This window comes from Cupressus sempervirens, chromosome 11 (assembly GCF_028749045.1).
Source record: "Cupressus sempervirens isolate cs-2001-9-10 chromosome 11, ASM2874904v1, whole genome shotgun sequence".
Classification (NCBI taxonomy): domain Eukaryota; kingdom Viridiplantae; phylum Streptophyta; class Pinopsida; order Cupressales; family Cupressaceae; genus Cupressus; species Cupressus sempervirens.
In genome coordinates this window covers 245,044,049-245,064,756 of record NC_143128.1, presented here as the reverse complement: position 1 = coordinate 245,064,756, position 20,708 = coordinate 245,044,049, and the positions used below count along the sequence as shown (strand labels likewise).

At 37.3% G+C, this 20,708-nt stretch overlaps 1 pseudogene across 2 annotated transcripts in view; it reads right to left on the bottom strand.

Moving 5' to 3' along the window:
* Positions 1 to 310: 310 nt before the first annotated feature.
* LOC149529061 (putative pentatricopeptide repeat-containing protein At3g13770, mitochondrial pseudogene) overlaps positions 311 to 20,708 on the bottom strand; it is a 59,353-nt pseudogene continuing 38,955 nt past the window's right edge. The window contains exons 3-4 of one of the 2 annotated variants that reach the window (XR_016358682.1): positions 12,688 to 12,777; positions 311 to 733 (exon numbers count right to left, since the gene is read on the bottom strand). The product of XR_016358682.1 is annotated as a putative pentatricopeptide repeat-containing protein At3g13770, mitochondrial pseudogene, transcript variant X2 (transcript). Of the gene's footprint in view, positions 734 to 11,308; positions 12,105 to 12,687; positions 12,778 to 20,708 lie in introns of those variants that run through there. The other variant, XR_016358681.1, reaches the window with a different exon arrangement.

Sequence of the window (20,708 nt, the reverse complement as noted above, 5' to 3'; positions counted from 1 at the left end):
ATGTTCTAGAAAAACACATACTATTAAATCAGAACATGTTCACACAGAATTTTCATATCAAAATGTTATCTTTGATCTGTGCTCTCAGTCTCCGGATTTTCTCTATTTTCAGTCTTCAGCATAAGTCACTTGGAGAACCATTTTTTGAGGTTTTTATCATATTGTCTAAAAATCAAATAACTCGGGACATTTTAACACGTAATGTTTATGTCACAGTTTCATCTCTTTCAAACAAATATTACCACAACATGTTAGTTTCATCTCTTTTAAGCTTTTAATAAATGATCTCAAATAACTATTATAAACCAGGTTTCAAAATGCAACTTTATTATTTCCCAAGCACAAGGCACTTGGACAAAAGTTTATTTGTTTGTTTTTATAAATAAACAGTCAAAGCCTTTGATAATTTCATGAAAAGAATAAGTACATCTTTGTATCTCTAGATAGGGGGATCCCTATCCCATGAAAAACTGTTGTACATGTGTTTTACAAACAATTTGTAATCTAGAGATAACATATGATAGAAATACTTCAAGGGTCCTTCACGTTTTCACAATGAGAATCTGTAGCCTTTAGCTCACAGCCTTACGCATTCTGCCAAATCTGTACATGAGTAGAACAACTGACTTGCAAACTATTTGTTAATGATAAAATGTAAAAGACCAGACAATGAGGAGTCGAACCATGGATGGATGAAGAAAATTATGAATGGATCGGTACATTAGAGTCCTGTCTGCATTAGAAAGATAACATATAATTTTGTCAAATCACATTGATGATTCATAAGAATATAACCATCTATCTTCCAGCCCATTGAAACATAAAAAGCTTTCATTATAAATTTTGCCCTTTATATTAATCAAATAAAAAGTTATTTGGAAATGATTCTAGCGTATCAAGAAAACATATTAAGGAGGAAATTTATAAATATGGGGACCATCTAGGTGAGGCTTTAAGAAGTGGGACTACCATCTATCCCTAAATTAGTTAAACCATAAGCTCTACAATTGCCCTCTCTGTAGATGTGCTTAACAGTCGTTTTGTCAAAGGACCTACTGAGGGCAAGGCCTTTAGATAGGATAGAATCCAATCGCTAGTTTGAAAGGCATCCCTTCTAGAGGGCATTAATAATGATCATTGAGTCTCCTATTTCCAAATTCGTGCGCCCCGATTTTTTACACAGGGCCAATGCTTTGACCAAGGCAATAATTCTGCCCAATTATTAACTGCTTACCCAATAGCTTCTACTAGGTTGGCAACCTCCCTCCCTTTTGCATCATAAATGTTGCATCCAATGCCACCTTTGTCTGGATTACCCCTCGAGGCTCCATCAAAATGAAGTTTAAACTATTCATGCTTTGGAGGACACCAAGAGCATTCCTTCCTTTTATTAGTGATCTTGGTTGAGCCTAACCCTATGAAGGGGGCAATCTTCAAACCTATCCATCTTCCTCCCATTCCTTCATCCCAATAAGACACCACTACATCTTTTGGATAGCTATTCAAAATTGATTCAAGAATGGGCAGTTCAAGAATAAGCAGTCAGTGGATTCTTCCTTACTTTCACAAAGATAACATCTACTAGGGCCCTGATAAACCATCCTCTTGATTTTTTTTGCTGTAAGCACTTGATTGTATGGAACTAGCCATGTGAAGATGGTGACCTTAAGTAGACAAGCCTTATCCCAACACAGTTTGGTTGGAATCTTATCTGGATGCTTATTTGCTTGGATACTCAATGTTTATATCCCATTTTGGAGCTAAACTCACCACTTTGACAGCCATCCCAAATTGATTTATCCTTGCCCCCATGGAAGGTAACTTTTCTTACCTTTAGTATCTTTCCAAGGGTTCTCTTCTCAATATTAGGGAGGCCTATATTCCCAAAGTCTTTCCAACACCCGATGCCATCAAGGTCAAATACCACATAGTCTTTGATTTATAACCCCATTTAGTTCCAGCATGCTTTTAGTTTAGGAGAAGTTAAAGTCCTTATCAAATGCTTTAAAGCCTCCGCAAGAGTCCTGCCAAAAGAAAGCTTCATTCACATCCCCCAAGTTCCATTTAAATTTGTCTTGGATTAAAAATCTGAACTCCTTGAATAAGTTGGTAGGGTCAGGGCTTGCTAGGTATTTATGAATCAAAATCTTAGCCCATTTAGATGGGGATATATGAATAATCTCCAAACTAGTTTTGCGCCCAAGGTTTTACCTTAGGCTTTGATGTTTTTAATCCCTGCCCACCCATGCTCTTTCGGTTTGCACACTTTATCCCAAGACAACAAGGAGATTTTCTTTTTGTACCCTGGCCCTTGAGAGAAAAAAGAACAAAGAAGCTTATTGATCTCTTCCCTTTTGCTAGTCAGGAGGTCAACACGGGATGACTAATAAACAGATTGAGTTGATAAGATGGTTTGGACCATAGTGGCTCTTGCTGCAGTAGAGAGCTATTTACCATTTTGGGACTCAATTTTCCTCTTAATTTTCTCAATGGTGAGGTCCCATTGCTTAGTTGATAGACAACCTGTATTAATGGGGAAACCCAAGTATTTACATGGTAAGCTTCCTTTAGGGGGGAGGGGGGGGTGGGTTGTATTGAAGAAGAAGAATTCTGATTTTTCTGAGTTATTCTCTTGGACTGAGGCCAAAGTGTACTGTCTGAGGATGACTTTATAAGTCTTTGCTTCTTCTAGAGAGCTTTGACCATAGAGCATAGTGTCGTCAACAAATTGTTTTTGATAAGAAAAACAGGTTTTGAAGGGAGCCTGAAACCCTTTACAAATCAAGACATTTTCAACGAAGCCCAAACCAAACAAAACATCAAAACTAAGGTGAAACAAGTCACCGAACAAGACACAATGACCAGAGTGGCATCACAGATAACACAGTATTCTTAAGCCACACAAACAAGTTTTGAGCAAGCACTTGAAACCCCAAACAAGTTTTGAAGGATACCTTAAACCCTATACGAAACAACCACTAAAGGTGAAACAAGTCACCAAACAAAAGGTGACCTATGTGGCAACACAAATAAAACAAAACACTACAGCCACAAAATAGGTTTTGACCAGGATCCTAAAACCCCAAGATGAGACACACTACAAAGAACTAAAGGCCAAAAGACAGTACAGAGACAACTGGCCAAAAGCCAGGTATCAGACATTTCCTTTGGAACCCTTCTTATTAGACTGTAGTGCCATATCAAAAGTGGGATTGGATGGCTTGACCTTTTTTCCCTTTACTGTAGTCCATCCATCCTCCACCAAACCAGCAACCTTTTGCCACTTAAAATTAGCTCCTTCACAGCCAATTCCAGAAACCCTCGAAACCAGGGAGAAGGCCACAGAAGAGGAAGTGACAACAACAGCATCACCCAGAAAAGGAACTGCCTCAGAAACACCAAAAACCGGAACAACAGAATCAAAGGGACCAACAACCACCACAACCAACTTAGGATCCACCAACAAGACAGGAGTGGACGGGCAAACAGAGGCACCAACAAAGTTCATGCCAAAAACCAGGACAGCAAAATCCAGAGATGGACTAGCTGCCATTACAGAAGGAGCCAAAGGAGGGGACGGACTAAAAGAGACAGCAACAGAATCCACACCAGAAGCTAGGACAGTAGAATCCAAAGATGGACCAGCTGCCACCACAGAAGGGGCCAGAGGAGAATCATTCCCAGGAGAAGACAGTTTATGAGAAACAGTAGTAGAATCCACCACTAAAGTTTCTTGCAGAAAGGGACCTTTCAAAATGTGTAGTGGTCTTCCAAGACCCCCTTCCACCAAGAAGGGGACATTTTCGGTCTAGATTTACCGGAAGAACACCCGGTGGCCAGGTGACCAATCAAGTGGCAATTCCTGCAGCGGAAGGGGATGCCCTCATAGTCAAGAAGAATATTCCAAGAACCAAGAGGAGAGTCCAACAAAATCATTTCTGGGAGTCCCTTGGAAATGTCGATCTCAACCAGCACACGAGCATATGTCGTCCAAAACACTTTGGAAGCAGCCCTATCAGACATTACAAAGTCTCTAAGGGTATTCCCAACCTCCCTCAGGACAAAGCGTCGCCAAAGGTGAAGGGGGATATTCAGCAACCTTACCCACAGAGGGAACTTATTAAAAGTTTCCGTCAACAGGTTGAAATCCTTGTGCCAAGTTTTAGCCATCAAGGGAAACTTCTCATCCCAAGAAAATTGTTGCTGAAAATAGCATTTCTTTCTTCTACAGTATCAAATTTCACAACAAAAAAACCTCTTGCCAAAGGGTAAATCTAGGTAGTCTTAGAGATGAAGGGCTCCCAAACATGGGAAATCCATGCATGCAAATCCGAAAGAGAAGGCTAGAAACCCTTACAGCGAAAGATAGCAACAATGTCCTCAAAATCTTTCATATTGATAGAGATCTTATCAACTATAGTAGAATTTAAAACAAGCCTTTTCGGGTTACATACTGCATCCGGCACAGTGACACAGAGCCCCAAATGCACAGTATCACGAAACCCTGGACGTACCATCTAACCACCAATACCGGCCTCATAGGCTGCCACATCAGCATAGGAAATGGCCGAACCACCCACAACACTTGGTGAACAAGTATTCCCTCCAAGATCAAGAGAAACCCTAGCCCGACAAGTAGAAGCCGAAGCGATCGCCATAAAGCTGGACACAGGAGTCGACGCCAAGGCGACCATCAAAAAGACAGGCAGAAAAAGTCGAATCCGAATGCGGGAGACGGATCTAGACTCAGAAGCCAAAGCTAAAGCCAGGCGTTGAAGCCGAATCCGAAGCCGAAGCCAGGCAGGAAAAAAATTTGAAATTTTTTTTCCTGTGTCGTCAACAAATTGTTGGTGAGTGGTGGGCTCACTAGTTATTAAGATGCCCCTTAAATTGCCTATGTTCCTAACTTGAGAAATTGACCTCCCTAAAGCTTCCACCATAAGAATGAAAAGAAAGGAGGTCATTGAGTCTCCCTGTCTCAAACTTCTAGACGTTTCAAAGATCAAATTAACTAGGATAGACAGTTTTGGAGTGGAAATGCATTCATAGATCAAATTGATCCATAATTTAGAGAAGCCAAAGGCCTCAAGGCATTTATATAGGAATCTTCAATCCACTCTATTGTAAGCTTTCTTGATATCTAGTTTGATGAGCATACTTGCTTCCCAATTTGTTTGAACAAAATGAATAGCTTCTTGAGCTATGATTACTATCATAGATGGAGTGCCCTGGAACAAATCTTGTTTGTTCTTCACTAATTTAGGCTAGGTAATAGCTTCTTGATCATATTGGCTCGGTTCTTTGTAAAAAACTTGTACAAGGTGTTGCAAAGCCCTATAGGTTTGAAGTCATTAACGGATTCAACTTTGTCCTTTGGGATAAGAGCGATGAATGTATTGTTCACCTCCCTAAGAAACTTTCCAAAGTTTTTAACCCCTTCTAATGCTTCAGTTACTTATGTCACTATGAAGTCCTAACATTTTTGGAAGAAACAAGCAAAGAGTCCATCCGAGCCTGGTGATTTATCTGGATGCATCTTCTTAAGAGTTTCTTCTACCTCTTGAAAAGTAAATATGCCTACTAGCATCTTATTTCGAGTCTAGGAATATTTTTTAAAATCTTACTTTGTTCTCTAAGGTTAGACCCTTCCCTATTATTGAAAATGTTCTTGAAATATCTTACAGCTTCCTTTTCTATTGTTTTAGGAGTGTCCTTGACTTCCCCATTATCATCTTTGATTGATAGAATTATGCTCAATATTCTTCTTTGTTTAGTGTTGTAATGCAAAAACTTTGTATTCTTATCCCTTGCTTCTAACCAGTTTCTCTTGGCTTCTGCCTCCAGAAGGTTTCTTCTTTTGCTAAGACATCCTCATATTCCTACATTAACTTCTTTTTCTCCATATATAAGGGTTCATCCATTCCTTTATCAATTACTATTTTGTTTAGACAATCCAATTTCTCCTCCAAGGTCAACTTAGCCTTAAAAATGTTCCCAAAGAGATCAAAGCTCCATATTTTCAACTTATGTTTGATAATTTTGAGTTTACTAACTACTTGCAAGAGTTTAGAGTTCGATACCTCAATTTACTTCCACCATTGAATAATTAGTTTAAGACAGTTATCATCCTTAAGTCACATTTGTTCAAATTTAAACAGGCAATAACAAGGTTTTTTATCCTCAATGATTTTCAATTCAACAGTATAGTCATAGTGATCAGTGATGGGCCTCCAAAATTCCATTATTTTGAAATCCTTTTATCTTGTTTTTAGACAGTTATCTTGCAAAAACAGTCATGACTCTATGTTTTTAAGCAAATGAACTTATGTTTTTATGTATATGTTATCTATATGTTAAGACATGAAGTAGAAGTATCGATAGCTCAAATATGCTATATTTGCTTGAATCTATGGACTTCTATGGTATAATGAAGGAATCTTACATGCTGATAAATGTTTCCTCATCCATGTTATGTTTTGGATAGATTCCTTCCTGTAGCCATAGGATTTGCAAAGAGTGATAGTTTGAACATGACACCTTTTCTAACATTGATGATGATATAAATATATGTAAGTGGAAGTTGTAGGCATTCAATGTTTTGCAGGTACTTGCCACATGAGTTCAAAGTCAGTACCTCGGCATTAAGTCAAAGCCGACTAGATCACTAAACCACCACAAACAAGCAAGTTATTGTATGTTTTCTGTTAGCGCATGATTATAGCTCCCTCAACCTACTATATTATTGATATTTCTATTGTAAACTTCATGAGTTTGTAATTGATCCTCATTGATGGAATGATCATAGTGTTAGGAAGTTGTTGTAGTTTCCCTTTAAATAACACCTGTTGTTAACTTGAAAAGTAGTTGGAAAGAAAAGAAGACAAAATAGATTGATTTCATAACAGTAATGTGTGATCTTGTTTTTAATCAGATGTAATCTCTTATCATGAATGAATAGAATACAAAGTTCAAGTTTACATCTTCTATCTTGATTGTCTTTTCTGTTCACTCATCCAATGGAGCCCACTTGGTGAGTGAACTGCTCTGTTAGAATAGGTTTCATTTCCTTGTTTGTTTCTTTGCAAGGTAGAATTTTTTGTTCTTGCAGCCATTGATAACAGAATCAGTGAACTGTTCCTACAGCATAGGTGTATAGATAGGTTTACTGTTTGTAGCATTACTTTAAGCTTTAAGTTAAGATGATGTTTCAGTTTCTAGCTTAAGTCTCCTTCAGCATTTCTTTTGTTTTAATTGTAATGACTTAAAGAAGAATTAGAGCATATACTTTGCAGCCACCCTCTCAAGCTTATGCTCCTGGGTTGACAAAATAAAATGAAGTTAATATGTTATTTAGGAAAACACATGATTCTGTCCAACCATGGAATCACTGTGAAAGGATGTCCAATTCTTTGTTACTAGGGTATTAAGCTGACTGGCTATTTTTGGCATCGTTACCAAGGAAGGTGTCAGTCTAATTCAACCCTAAAGTCATTATGTTAGTTTAGATTTCGCATTATTTTGCATGCATAGAAGAAGAGACCTCCTTGGGAGATTTCTTCCCCGTAATATTGAGGAAGACATTTTTAATCCTGAAACTGAAGAACCTCACAGCAAGAACAAATAAGAGGAACCTTTTGAAAATCTATTTGCTGCTGCTCAAGAACGAATACCCTCATCCTCTAAAGAATCCTTGCATTTGAATGATCTTTTTGCTGAACCTGAATACCAAGACAAACCACTTGCCCTTGTTATCTATCAACCACCACTGCCAATACCTCCTCCAGGAATGGCTCAGCCTCAACCTACGTTCCCTTTTCCTATCCCTCCTCAGCAGGATAACCAAAACTTGAAGAACATACCCGTTGCTGCACTTCCCAAGTTTTATGGCCTAATCACTGAAGACCCCGAAACCTTTCTCTTTGAGTTTGACATACTTTGTTATGACTATACAACTGATGCCCATAAACTCAAGTTGTTTCCTTTTACCCTAAAGGAAGCTGCTTTGAGATGATTCATGTGGTTGGGTGCCAACATTGTAGCAAATTGGCCTGCAATGAGCAACTTGTTTCTCACAAAGTATAAAGAATATTACAGGGGTCGAGATTTAAAAGGGGATGACATTTTCAAAATGTCCCAAAAGGATGATGAAACCCTGGAAGATTATGTTTCTTGGTTCATGTTCAACTTGCAACGTAATACACAACATCAATTGAATGAGGAATCAAAGAAACATCTTTTTCTGAGAGGCGAGAATGATGGAAGCATTAAAGCTCTAGATCTTATGGCAGGACGAGATATCACTCAAAAGACTTGGACTGATATACAAAATATATGTCTAAATTATTCCAGAGCCACTGTGAAGAAAAGTAGGGGAGTTAGAGATCTACCACATAAGTCCAACGGTAGTTTAGGAGTATCAAAGATGGAATTATCCAATTTGCTGTCAGATTTCAAGCAAGATATCATTAATGATGTAGCCACTCAGCTAGACACCATGCAGGCAAGAAGGAAGAAAGATGAAGCTGATGTCATGTTGACTGAATACTGTACACATTGTAGGGAAAAGAAAAGGCACTACAGATGTAAGTCTGTTGCAAGTTTGGAGACACAACCAATGCCTACTAAGTTTAAAGCTATTGATGAAAATGGAGAGATGCTTTATGTCGCTCAACAAAGCCCATGGCTCAAAGACAAGGTATGCCACAAGATCCTCTTCAAAGTTATAATAATAATAATCAAAGGCAAAATTCTCAAAATACCGGTTTTAATGGAAATAATAATTGGCAACAACCCCAGCAAGGTTGGCAACAACTCCAACACAGTTGGTAGCAATCCCAGCAGGGTTGGCAGCAACCTCAAAATTGGAATATCCAACCTAGTCAACAAACCCTATTGCCACCACCTCAACAGCAAGCTTTAATGCCTCCTCCTGTAGCCACTAATGCTCCTCCCAAGCAGACCCAGCTACCAGTTTAGCCTAATCCAAACAATACTAGGCGACAGGCTCAACAACAAAGCTATGCTATCTCCTTGAATGATATTCACTTAAAGTCAAGCATCACTCTTCCTTCACCCCAAAAGCCTATAATAACTGAAGTTGAAGATTCTCCAACTAAGTAGACAAAGCAGACCTCTCCTAAAGCCAAAGAGCCTTCAGTCACCCATAGGTTGATGGAACAAAGCCAACCCGCAGAAAACCATGCAGTTATTGATTTGCTTAATTAGTTGAACCAAATGACAGTAAAAATACCATTACTGCATGCTATCAAGGAAGTCCCTGCCTATACTAAAGCTATTAAAGAAGCATGTATGAAACAGCCAGGAAGGAAGAAGATCCAAAAACCATTCATATCCTAGGACAGTTGTCTGATTTAATGCTGGAGAAATTAATTGTACCTAAATACTCTGACCCTGGGAGCCCTGTGGTTACAATTACTATCCATGGGATCCAAGTTCAAAATGCTTTAATTGACTTAGGAGCATCTATAAATATCATGACAAAGGAGGTACTGTCTCACTGCCAACCACTGGAGCATTATGCAAGTTTCTCCTGGTGTTTATGATGAGAAAGTCTTTCAGTTTTGCTCTTATAGTATCCTGCATTGTGGTTTTTGCTTCAAAACCTATCTATTGTATCTTTTGTTTTTAACAGTTTTCATCTCTTTGGTATGCAGGCTCTAGACTCTGTGGTTTCTGAGGCCAAATATCATAACATGAGACTGATTTTTAGCTTGGTGAACAACCATGTTAACTTTGAAGGGAAGACCCACTATGTAAATTGGGCTCCAAAAACAAGGCAGACTGTAAGCTCCGAAGATGGTTTCTTCATCTATCCAATTGTCAAAGGCTACTACAAGAATCATGCAAAGGTACATACGTTGAATATATTCCTTTTTCTAATAATGGGTTAACAATTGTTCTTGTCAGTCTGTATCCTTTGCTCGTGGGTTGTTGCATAAATGGGTTTATCTTTGAAAGTGTTGTGATACATCTTGAAGAACTATCCAGGCAAAGCCATTGCTCTGCTTTTAGCCTATGGGCTATATCTATTAGATTTATAAGTTAATGCAAAAATTTTCCATTTTGTATGCATTGATTGTTCTGACAAGGGAATGTTGCATGATTGTAATGGTTAAGCAGCCATGGATACAAGAAATGGCTGCCCATGTCAAATCCATTGATGGAAACCACCTTCTAGAGACAGGTATTGAAGGCTTGAAGGTTTTCAAAATGTTCTGGATTGAAAGAAGTTCTATGATTGAATCCCATTAGATACTGACACTTACATTTTGTTTTTAATGCATTGAAAAGACTGCAAAGGATCAGATGATGGAACTCATTTGTTTTTTCTGCAAAGGTGGATTGAAAACAACTTGGATGATACAAACAAAATTGTTGAAAAAACCAATATTGTTTGCAGCTTGTAATATGGACAATCATCTTGAATAATAAATGAATGCTGCAGTATGAATCACTGTTTGTATGCCATGTCTAAGATTTACCAAGAGGCCGGCTAGAATTTTATCTGTAGGTTATGGTCCATGTATTCATTTATGGGATTTTCTCTCTCTGAGGCCAAGTTAAAATATTCTGCTTCTAGTCATCTATTGATCCACCTTTTACTTTATATAATAGCATCTTGCCCTCGGGTTTCTATCTGCCATTATTTTAACCATAACAATTTTTGTGCAAGTGCATTCTACTGAAGGGTGTTAAAGAAGATAAATTGAGTGTTTATGGTGAAATTTAGTAACTTTGGAGATTGTCACCACACTTGTGAAGATAAAATAATGACACAAACATGTGTGCTAAAATGTACTGAGTGATTTTTTTTTGAAAAATATTGAAATGATAAATCTGTATTTGAAATCTGACATATATCAGTTGTTAATTACAAATATAACAAACTTTTGTCCAAGAAGTAACATGTCATGAAATAATAAGTAAAGACCAGCACAAAGAAAAAGCAGAGCAGATAACAAGAAGTCTGGAAACGAAGACAGAATATCCACAAGCATCAGCAGTTGCAGGACCACGATCTGGGTTGGATCAGAATCTCTTATTGATCAGAAGAGTGAATCAAAAAGAGGACATTCCAAGCAGATGCAAAGTGAAATCGATTTGATTTTCTGCATAATCGAATTCTTAAACCCTGTCTTGTAAGTGCAGAATAAGCATCCAAATGTTGATAGGGGTGATTTCAAATAAGAAGCGCAAATTCCAGATCGAGTAGGCGATTCAAGTCAGAACCTAGGATTTTATAGTTGTATCATTCTGTATTTGTTATTATTGTTTACGCTTAAAAACATTAGGAAGAAAAGCATTCTTGAGCTCTTTGAAATTTTCAAAATACTGATTTGTTTTGGAAGCAAATCAGCTAACATTATACCAATATTACAAGGAAAAAGAACTTGGACGATATGCCAAACGTAGAGCCATGCGTGCAAATTCTGTAAGGCAAATATTTTCAACACTTTGCCTTCTGCGCACAACTTCTGAAGAAGAAACAAAATTAGGGTGCTTGAGCTGTGTATTAAAAATATTATGGACTCTGCAACTCAAGCGAGTATCTAGAGACAGTGTTTTGTGTTTTGGTGAACAAAACATGTGTTGCTCTTCTACTGTATCTTAGATCCCTGTATAGCTTCCTCTAAAGTGGGAGCGTCATTCATAGTAGAGCCTGCAAAACTGGGTGGACTGTTGTTAAATCCAAGCGAGCCAGGAGCGACACTTCTAGATCCGAGCATTTTTGGCACAAAAAACACTCCGGAACAACCTCCCAAAGAGCTCCAAAACCATTCTCATCTTTGCTCTGCAAATTTGGCCCATAATTCTAAATTCCATAAGCCCCACCCAAGTTCTAATCCTTTCTTTGCTCTGCATGATGTGAGTATTTGACCATCATCTCCTCCACACCCCTTAGCCAAACCCAGGAGCGTCAGTCCTTCTCACCAAATGCACTAGTGGATCTTAAGGATAAGGCTGTCAAGATGGGAGTTCCTGCAAATCAACTAACGCCAGCTAAGCTGGGTGTGTCCATCACCAACGGATCAGAGAAATTAACTCTTAATATTGAAGGAAGTGCAGTAGAATGCATTCAACGCCTGTGCCAAAAGTACAGACTTTAATCAAGATGGTTTGGAACAAGTATGGAAGTAGAAGCTATTGCAAAAAGGATACAAGCATCTTATAGTAATAAAGTAGTAGTCATTCTTGATCATGATTTCCTTTATATTGATTGTTGCAATGTGAAATTGAAACATGAAATTCTGTTGAAAATGTCCTATCTATTTCATGGTAAACCTTTTAGGATTTTTTATTGGCAACCTTTTTTAAATTTGAATAGTCCACACTCCCTTTTTGTAGAAAGAGTTCATTCTTCCGGTAGAATTACTAGTCAATGAAAGTATTAAATCTATAGGTAATGTTACTTAATTTTAACACATGTTAAAATTCAGACATGAAATTTTATTCTGCTAAAAGCACATTTCATCTGATATTTAAAAGAATATAAATGTCCTTGTATCATTCATTTATTGAATATACAATTGATATTTTACAAAATAATGAAATGCTGAAGGCAAAGTATTTCACACAAGTCGTGAATACAGTTGCTATCTTTCATATGTACTAAAGAACAAGAAAAATAAAACATATGGAAGAAGGTCAGAGATAACCAATCATTGCCTTTCAGACTTTAACTGGTTAGGTTTCCGTTGTTGCATTGTCGCCCATAGTCCAGTTCTCGATCTGGTAAACTCCTGTTTCCTCTTTCCCCTGCAAGAAGATGGTGTTAGATCTTTACGATCCAAGCAATGACTAGTTATATACAGCCACATTTCTAGCACATGTCATATTCCTCTTATTTTTGAATACATACAAAAAATAACAAGTGTATTCTAAACTTTCAGATGCAAATCACAGAGAAGTATTTTGTGAGTGTCACGAGCCCGTGCTCGAACCTCATAAGATACTATTCTAAACATCAGGAAATGAAAAGAAGGAGCAACTACAGTTCTGCATGAAATTAGCAAGCACGTTATGACTAATGCACAAGTTATAACTGACGATGCAGATTTAATGATATTCATGACATCAATCTCATTTTCTTTTCTGAGATGCAGACGAAGGCTCTTCCAGAAGTAAAAAAATAAAAACCTTTATTGATAAAAGTTAAGAATCTGAAAGCATGATATAAGGTTTGAAGAGAACTAATATCTTTGTGACATAACAAAAGTGGTCAATTCAGATTTTTTTTTTTTTTTTTCTCAGGAAAACCATCGGAACAAATTGTGAATCAAACTACAACTGAAAATGTTCTACAATGAGCATAACAAATGGTGCCTGAGCAAGTCGCTGATCAAATATGCCCAGAATTTTGTTACAGCGGTATTAATGGGTGCATATTTTCCATTTAGAGCTGATAACAACCAGTTAAAGCAAAACCTTCATCATGACAACAGCAAAAATCGCTTCAAATGATGAAATATGCTCATAAAAACGTGCTTCCAGCACTAGAGAGCAAAATGTTTTCTTTTGCTTCTAAAATGCATACCTGCAACATATGGCAGTATTTCAACAGATATATAGAAAACGTGCCCTTCAAATGAGATTAAAATAAAACCAAGTAGACAGTTTCATTGTGGTCTTTTTGACAATGAAAATATAAACTCATTCATGGCAGCATACCCAAAGAGATGCAGAAAATCGTGCTTCCAGCACTAGTTAGAGAATGGCGGCACAAATATATCAGTATGAAAAACGCATTTGACATAGCGTTTTTTTTAATACTCAGCAAAAGAGAAAAGAATCATAACAGCAAACCCTTTGAAAACGTCCACATTTTATTTACAACAAAGCATTTTCCAAGTAACATGACAGCGAGTTTGACCCAGCAATACTCACAGCAACAGATATTTTCATGGCGTTTTTCTGGGGGTTTTAAAAAACCTCTTATCGGCTGCCGAGTTTCTCTATGAAGCTTTCAAATGAAGAATGAGGAGATATTGTTTTGTTTTAGGTTAATACTTCCGCATTTAACCTTTTTTGATTTCCTTTTCAAATCCGCAAGATGTATCGGTATCACTTTTTGATACTTTGACTTTATATTAAGCCTTTTTGTTTCATGTCAAATTTAAATAGTATAATAATGTATTACTTTAGCTAAGTAATATATTATTATATTATTTAACTTTTAAATGAAGTGATATATAATTTAAATGTGCAAATTGAAAAATGTAATTAATAACAATCAAATTGATAATATTATAAATCAATTGATTGTTATTAAGTTGAGCAAATTTAATTCAAATAAATCCATTTTCGGATTTAGGAGAGAAAAGGGGATTTTGAGTTAGTCTTATGATTACTAAATCAGTGTGACATGTGTCTCTTAGACTAAGTCTTAGAGGTTATTTTTTTCAAAGACTTAGTAGCCTCATTTAAGGTCAAATTTAAGGTTTTTGAGTCATTCCAGGGCTGTGGGTCGAATTTTGACTTTGACCTAGCATTTTGAGGCCATGTGTTGACGTTTTGAGTTTTTTAAGGGCAGTTAAAGGTGAGTCATAGGTTCTGTTATGACTTAGTTCAATGTTTAAGCAGTGAGTCATCTTTTGATAAGTTTTGATTAACCTTTTGTAGCCTTTTTTCCTGATTTCGACCAGGAATTTGCTATTTAGTTTTCTGAAACTGTGATATCAGGGGTGGAGTTTTGGGAGGAGAAAATAGCTATTGTCCCATTTTTATGGTCTTCTGCATTTATCTTTTCTGGATTGCATCATTGGGAGCTGATGTTTTTGGCCTTTGAAGGAATAATATAGCGAGCTGGATCTACTTTGGGACTCATTCTTTGTGTGCAAATTGGTGATTGATGTTTATTTTTTGTGTTCTTCTAAAGAACCTTTAAGTTTATGTCTCATTTTTTGCATCTATTTGAGTTAGTAAAATTTTCATGCATAGGTCATAATTTGTGCGTCTTAATGTAAATAATATCAATTGTGGTTTATATCTTTTTGATGTTATTCATTTGAGCCTTCTTCTGAAACACTATTATGCAGAGGTCTTCATCAAAATTGTATCTTATTGTTGTCAGTATTCCTATCATTGTGTTGCTGAAATATCAAAATCCCTTGTCTTGTCCAGGTGCATCACCTCTTAGGTTTTAAAAAAATAAAATAAAATAAAATTTCATTCTGTACTTCCTATCCCTTTTCCTCACAAATTTACAGTTTTCAAGAGTTTAGGTGAAGCATCACAGAACATCAAATAGGAACCGGCCTAGAATCCGGAGGTTCAGTCACCTGCATAGTTTACCCACAAACTCGTGATTGTTCCATTGTTTCACCAGGATTTCTAAGTATTTAGGGGCTTATCTTGAGGGTGCAAATTCTGGTGATAATTGGTAACAAGCTAGGCAAATTCGTAGCCTTTGAAGAAACTGAGTTCATGCACTCTAGCCCAATCATTATAGTTAGCTTGGACATCAAAATTAGCAAACCTAAACCTCTAGAAATCATTTTGAATGATAGATCGATGGTAATTGAACCTAGATTTGTGAATGGTGTTATCAAAGATAGCTTGAAAACAAACAATCCTCCCCCTAGACCTAGGCCAGCTGCTCAAACTCCGTCTCCCAAAGTTATCTTCAATAATGATAAGGAAGGTTTCTCTATTATAAATAACCCTACTGTGGAGGACTTAGAAGAAGGGCAAATTAGGGAAGTTAAGCTCCACCCTCCGTCTGTTATGGTAAAGCAGATAATCCTCTGCCTAAGGATGATAGACCCTCAACAATTTTTAGGGAGGAACCTACAATAAAACATTATCACTACTGAAACCATAGTGAAATATGGAGGAATGGAAACTATCAGGCAGAATGGTCTTGAGAAGATAGAAGCCAGTTTTGCTTCCCCCTCCTAGAATTTAGACAATGAATGCTCAGAGGAAAGGGTGAAGGACCCTTCGATTTAACCTGCTGATAAACAAGTTTGAGATCCAACAAAGAAAATAGAGGATGAAGTTAATGCTATTACAGAATATCTTAGTGATATGGTTGTTAATGAATTAATGAAGAAGTTCAAGGATGAAATTTGCGATGAAGATGAATTAAATAGACAAAAAAAATTCTTCATTAACAGACTCCAAGGGGATGAGGAACCTCTAGAAATGGAGGTTGAAAACTTACTAACAGACCTTGATACCTTGAACACGAAGATCATGAATCCCTTGGGATAGTAGCTTCCTTGCGTAGTAGGGTTCACCCTGATTGTGCTTGGGTAACTAAGAAAAGGGGTCGTAGATCCCTCTAGGAGCTAAGAATCAAAGACAAGGAAGCATGGGAACAATCTAAATTTACTGATCTTTTTTATGCAGGACAGGGAGGGTCCTTCCCATTGAGTTATGAATGTCCTAACATGGAATGTTAGGGGCCTTAATGCCCCTAACAAGGAGCTTATCCTTAAATGCTGCATTTAGACAAGGACTGATATTATTCTCCTTCAAGACACCATATTAGATAAAGAAGATATGGGTTGCCTTAGGAAAGCATTAGGTCTCAAGGAAATATGGGATTCTTCTGCTGACGGGGCCTCTTGAGCATTGGCTATCTTATGGGAGCCTAGGAACATATCCATTTCCTCTCTAGAAAGCCATTAGCATTGGATTTGTGGTCTCCAGTTTCAGACTCATTAAAGAGTATGGAGCAATTCTAAATTAGGATAAGATGGGGCTTGAAGATAAGCTAAAAGAGTTTAAAGATGAGCTATCCATTATAGGAGGCGACTTTAATGCTATTCTTAAAACTTCAAAAAAATGGGGGGTGTAAGTAAAAAGGTGCCTAAGGCTTTTGAGGATTTCATAGACTAGGTAAATGGAAATGGGCTTCTTGAAATTGTCATCCCCTCATAATTTTTCACCTAGAATAATAGGAGGAGAGGATTGAATAATATAGCTGAAAAGTTAGACATTTTTTTTTATCCATGGGGATCTATTTGCATTACCTATCACCTTAGAATCAATAGTTAAACCTATCTTGGGATCCGACTGGCCGGTCAACTTAATACCCTAGTAACAAAGGATTGGGCATCCTTTCATAGTGATTCCATGGTTAGATATAATCACGTGTTTTCTTAAAATAACATGCTGACTTCATTTTATTTTGTCAAACCGGGAGTGTAAGCTTGAGAGGGTGGTTGCAAAGTAGATGCTCTAATACCTCTTTAAGTCATTACAACTAAAACAAAGGAAATGCTGAAGGAGACTTAAGCTAGAAACTGAAACAACATCTTAACTTAAAGCTTAAAGTAATGCTGCAAACAGTTAACCTATCTATGCACCTATGCTGTGGAATAGTTCACTGATTCTGTTATCAATGGCTGCAAGAACAACAAAATTCTACCTTGCGAAGAAACAAACAAGGAAATGAAACCTATTCTAATAGAGCAGTTCACTCACCACGTGGGCCCCCTTGGATGAGTGAACAGAAAAGACAGTCAAGACAGAAGATGTAAACTTGGACTTTGTATTCTATTCATTCATGATAAGAGATTACATCTGATTAAAAACAAGATCACACGCTGCTGTTATGAAATCAATCTATTTTGTCTTCTTTTCTTTCCAACTGCTTTTCAAGTTAACAACAGGTGTTATTTAAAGGGAAACTACAACCACTTCCTAACTCTATGATCACTCCATTAATGAGGATCAGTTACAAACTCATAAAGTTTACAATAGAAATCTTATTAACTGCGATTGAATCCTCCAAGAATATAGCAAGTTGAGGGAGCTATACTCGTGCGCTAACAAAAAACATACAATAACTTGCTCGTTTGTGGCGGTTTAGCAATCTGGTTGGCTTTGACTTAGCGCCGACGTGCTGACTTTGAACTCACACGGCAAGTACCTACAAAACATTGAATGCATACAACTTCCACATACATATATTTATTTCATCATCAATGTTAGAAACGGTGTAATGTTCAAACTATCACTCTTTGCAAATCCTATGGCTATAGGAAGAAATCTTCCCAAAACATAACATGGACAAGGAAACATTTATCAGCATGTAACATTCCTTCATTATACCATAGAAGTCCATAGATTCAAGCAAATATAGTATATTTGAGCTATCGATACTTCTACTACATGTCTTAACATATATAACATAGACATAAAAACATAAGTTCATTTGCTTAAAAGCGTAGAGTCATGACTGTTTTTTGCAAGATAACTATCTAAAAACAAGATAAAGGATCTCAAAATAATGGCCTTTTGGAGGCCCATCATTCCCCCCAACTAAGCTATTGATGGTCCCCAACAATCATGAAGTTCTCGATTTGGGCCCGAACTCTCCAATCACTAGGTGTCCTTTTTCTTGGCTCATTCTTAACATAGTCGAAGTACCCATAATTTGCCTTGAGCCTTCTCCAGCGCCGAACTTCAGCTGTCATATCATGATCTTTTGCATTGTCATTTACTGCTAGTAGTGGCTGCAGGAGAATGGGAGGTTGATACCTTAATGGAAGTCAATGTTTGCACTGATTTCTCCCCAAATCAATATACCATGGAATCCTAATCGTAGCAAGAGTGAAATTTTGAGGAGAGTGGGGTTCTCTTATCTTTAGGTCATGCAGCATCCTTGTCTATTGTTGTCTTGAAGCAACAATTGATGTCTCAACATCTTGAGATGAGTGTTGTTCCTAGTCTGCAAAGTTTCGTTCTCTGATTGAACACACCTTACTAGTTCCTACAGGGTTGTCCGGAATAGAAATCCAATTTAGAATTGTATGTCTAGTGTGTTGAACTTCTGGTCTCATGAGCAGAGGAACTGTCATTTCACTATCCCTGTAAGGTGTAGCTTAATGTTCCCTACTTATCTCATTCTGTATCCTCGACATCATTGCTCTCAACTACACATCCCCTACATACAGGAGTGAGTTCCACTCTGTGTCATTAGGTATTGCCAGATTATGGAGATACAATTCACACAATAAATTTTTCAAAGGCATGGGAACATATTGGAATGCGTCATAAAACTCATGTGGAGTAGAAATGGAAGGATTAAGACCTTCCACAACTCTACTCAATTTGAAATTTACAAGCTGCTCTTTGAGAAACAAGGCATACACTGGTGATGGTGACCTACATTCCATTAATTTAGGAATCAATCTTGTAACTTGTTCAATTCTTCTTTTTAAAACTTCGTTTTGGTCTGTGCTTTGCTTCAACTGATAACTTTGTTCATTTATAACATGTTTCAATTTTTCTCATTCCAACTTTCATTGAGCTCTTTCCCATAACAACTGATAACTTTGTTTATTTATAACATGTTTCAATTTTTCTCATTCCAACTTCCATTGAGCTCTTTCCCATAACAACTGTTGAAATTTACAAGCTGCTCTTTGAGAAACAAGGCATACACTGGTGATGGTGACCTACATTCCATTAATTTAGGAATCAATCTTGCAACTTGTTCAATTCTTCTTTTTAAAACTTCATTTTGGTTTGTGCTCTGCTTCAACTGATAACTTTGTTCATTTATAACATGTTTCAAGTTTTCTCATTCCAACTTCCACTGAGCTCTTTCCCATAACGATTGTTGAAACAAATTAATACCTGTGGACAAAGGTGTAGATAGATTGGGTGGTGGCAATGGTTCTTGGTTAAAAATGTCTATCCAATTAGATGTTGGATGAGGAATTCGGTTGGCACTTTGTGGCATGGAGCATTCCCCTTTCCATGTATCAAGCATTGCCACCACATTTCCTTCCTTATTGGATTCAATAACTGCTGTAGCTAATGTATCTAGCCCATCTTGATTGAGTTTTTCTATTACTTCCTCAACAACTTCTTGTTTGAATTCTGGGTAGTCCTCTGCAGAATTTTCACCAACATCCTGCATAACAGGGCCTCCCTCAAACTCCTCTGATACTTTAGGCTCATCAGATTCCTTATCATTATCAATAAGCACATAGTTAACACTATGATCAACTTCAGGTTGTCGACTTTGGTTATTGTATTCATCCTCACTGGCTATGTTTGTTGCAATTTTTCCTCCAGAGAGGGCTCCTTTTCACATTCAGAAAACTTAGGATTAACTATTGGAATAGAGGTTTCAGAAAGCCTATTTCCCTCAGAAAGCCTCGCACTTTGTCTCGTGGGTGGTGTAGACAGGCATGGAGGATTCTTTCGTTTCCTCTTGCTTACAAGAATTTCCACCATAGGTGCGTTAGGAGGTTTTTCTGAATCTTCCTCCTCTTGTGAGTGCAGGGTTTCATTAATGTTACTCTCATCATCTGGTTGTAGTTCTAACTTTTTTTCTTCAAGTTCCACAACTTCATCTTTACCTTTCCTAATGGTAGACCTAGTCTTAAGTTTTAACAGACAATGGGGTCTTAGGGGCACTAGCAAGTTCTTTGTTTTTGTTTCTCTTTTTGCTAGCAATGGAAGCTTCATCTTTGTAAATCCTCTTCTTAGTTGGTCTAGAACTAGAGGGAGAGGCTTCAGGAAGCTTTTCAGTTTTGGGAACAACCTTACAAAAACTAGTAGATGTCCTTTCCCTTCGTCCAACACCCTGACCTTTAGGGCCAACCAACCTAGGCTCTACCTCATTTAACTACAAAAACTCTTCCCATGTCCCAATTGATTGCTTATTCAACTCTCTTTCTACGATTAATTTTACTAAGCAATGGTGAGAGATAGACTGATTCTTT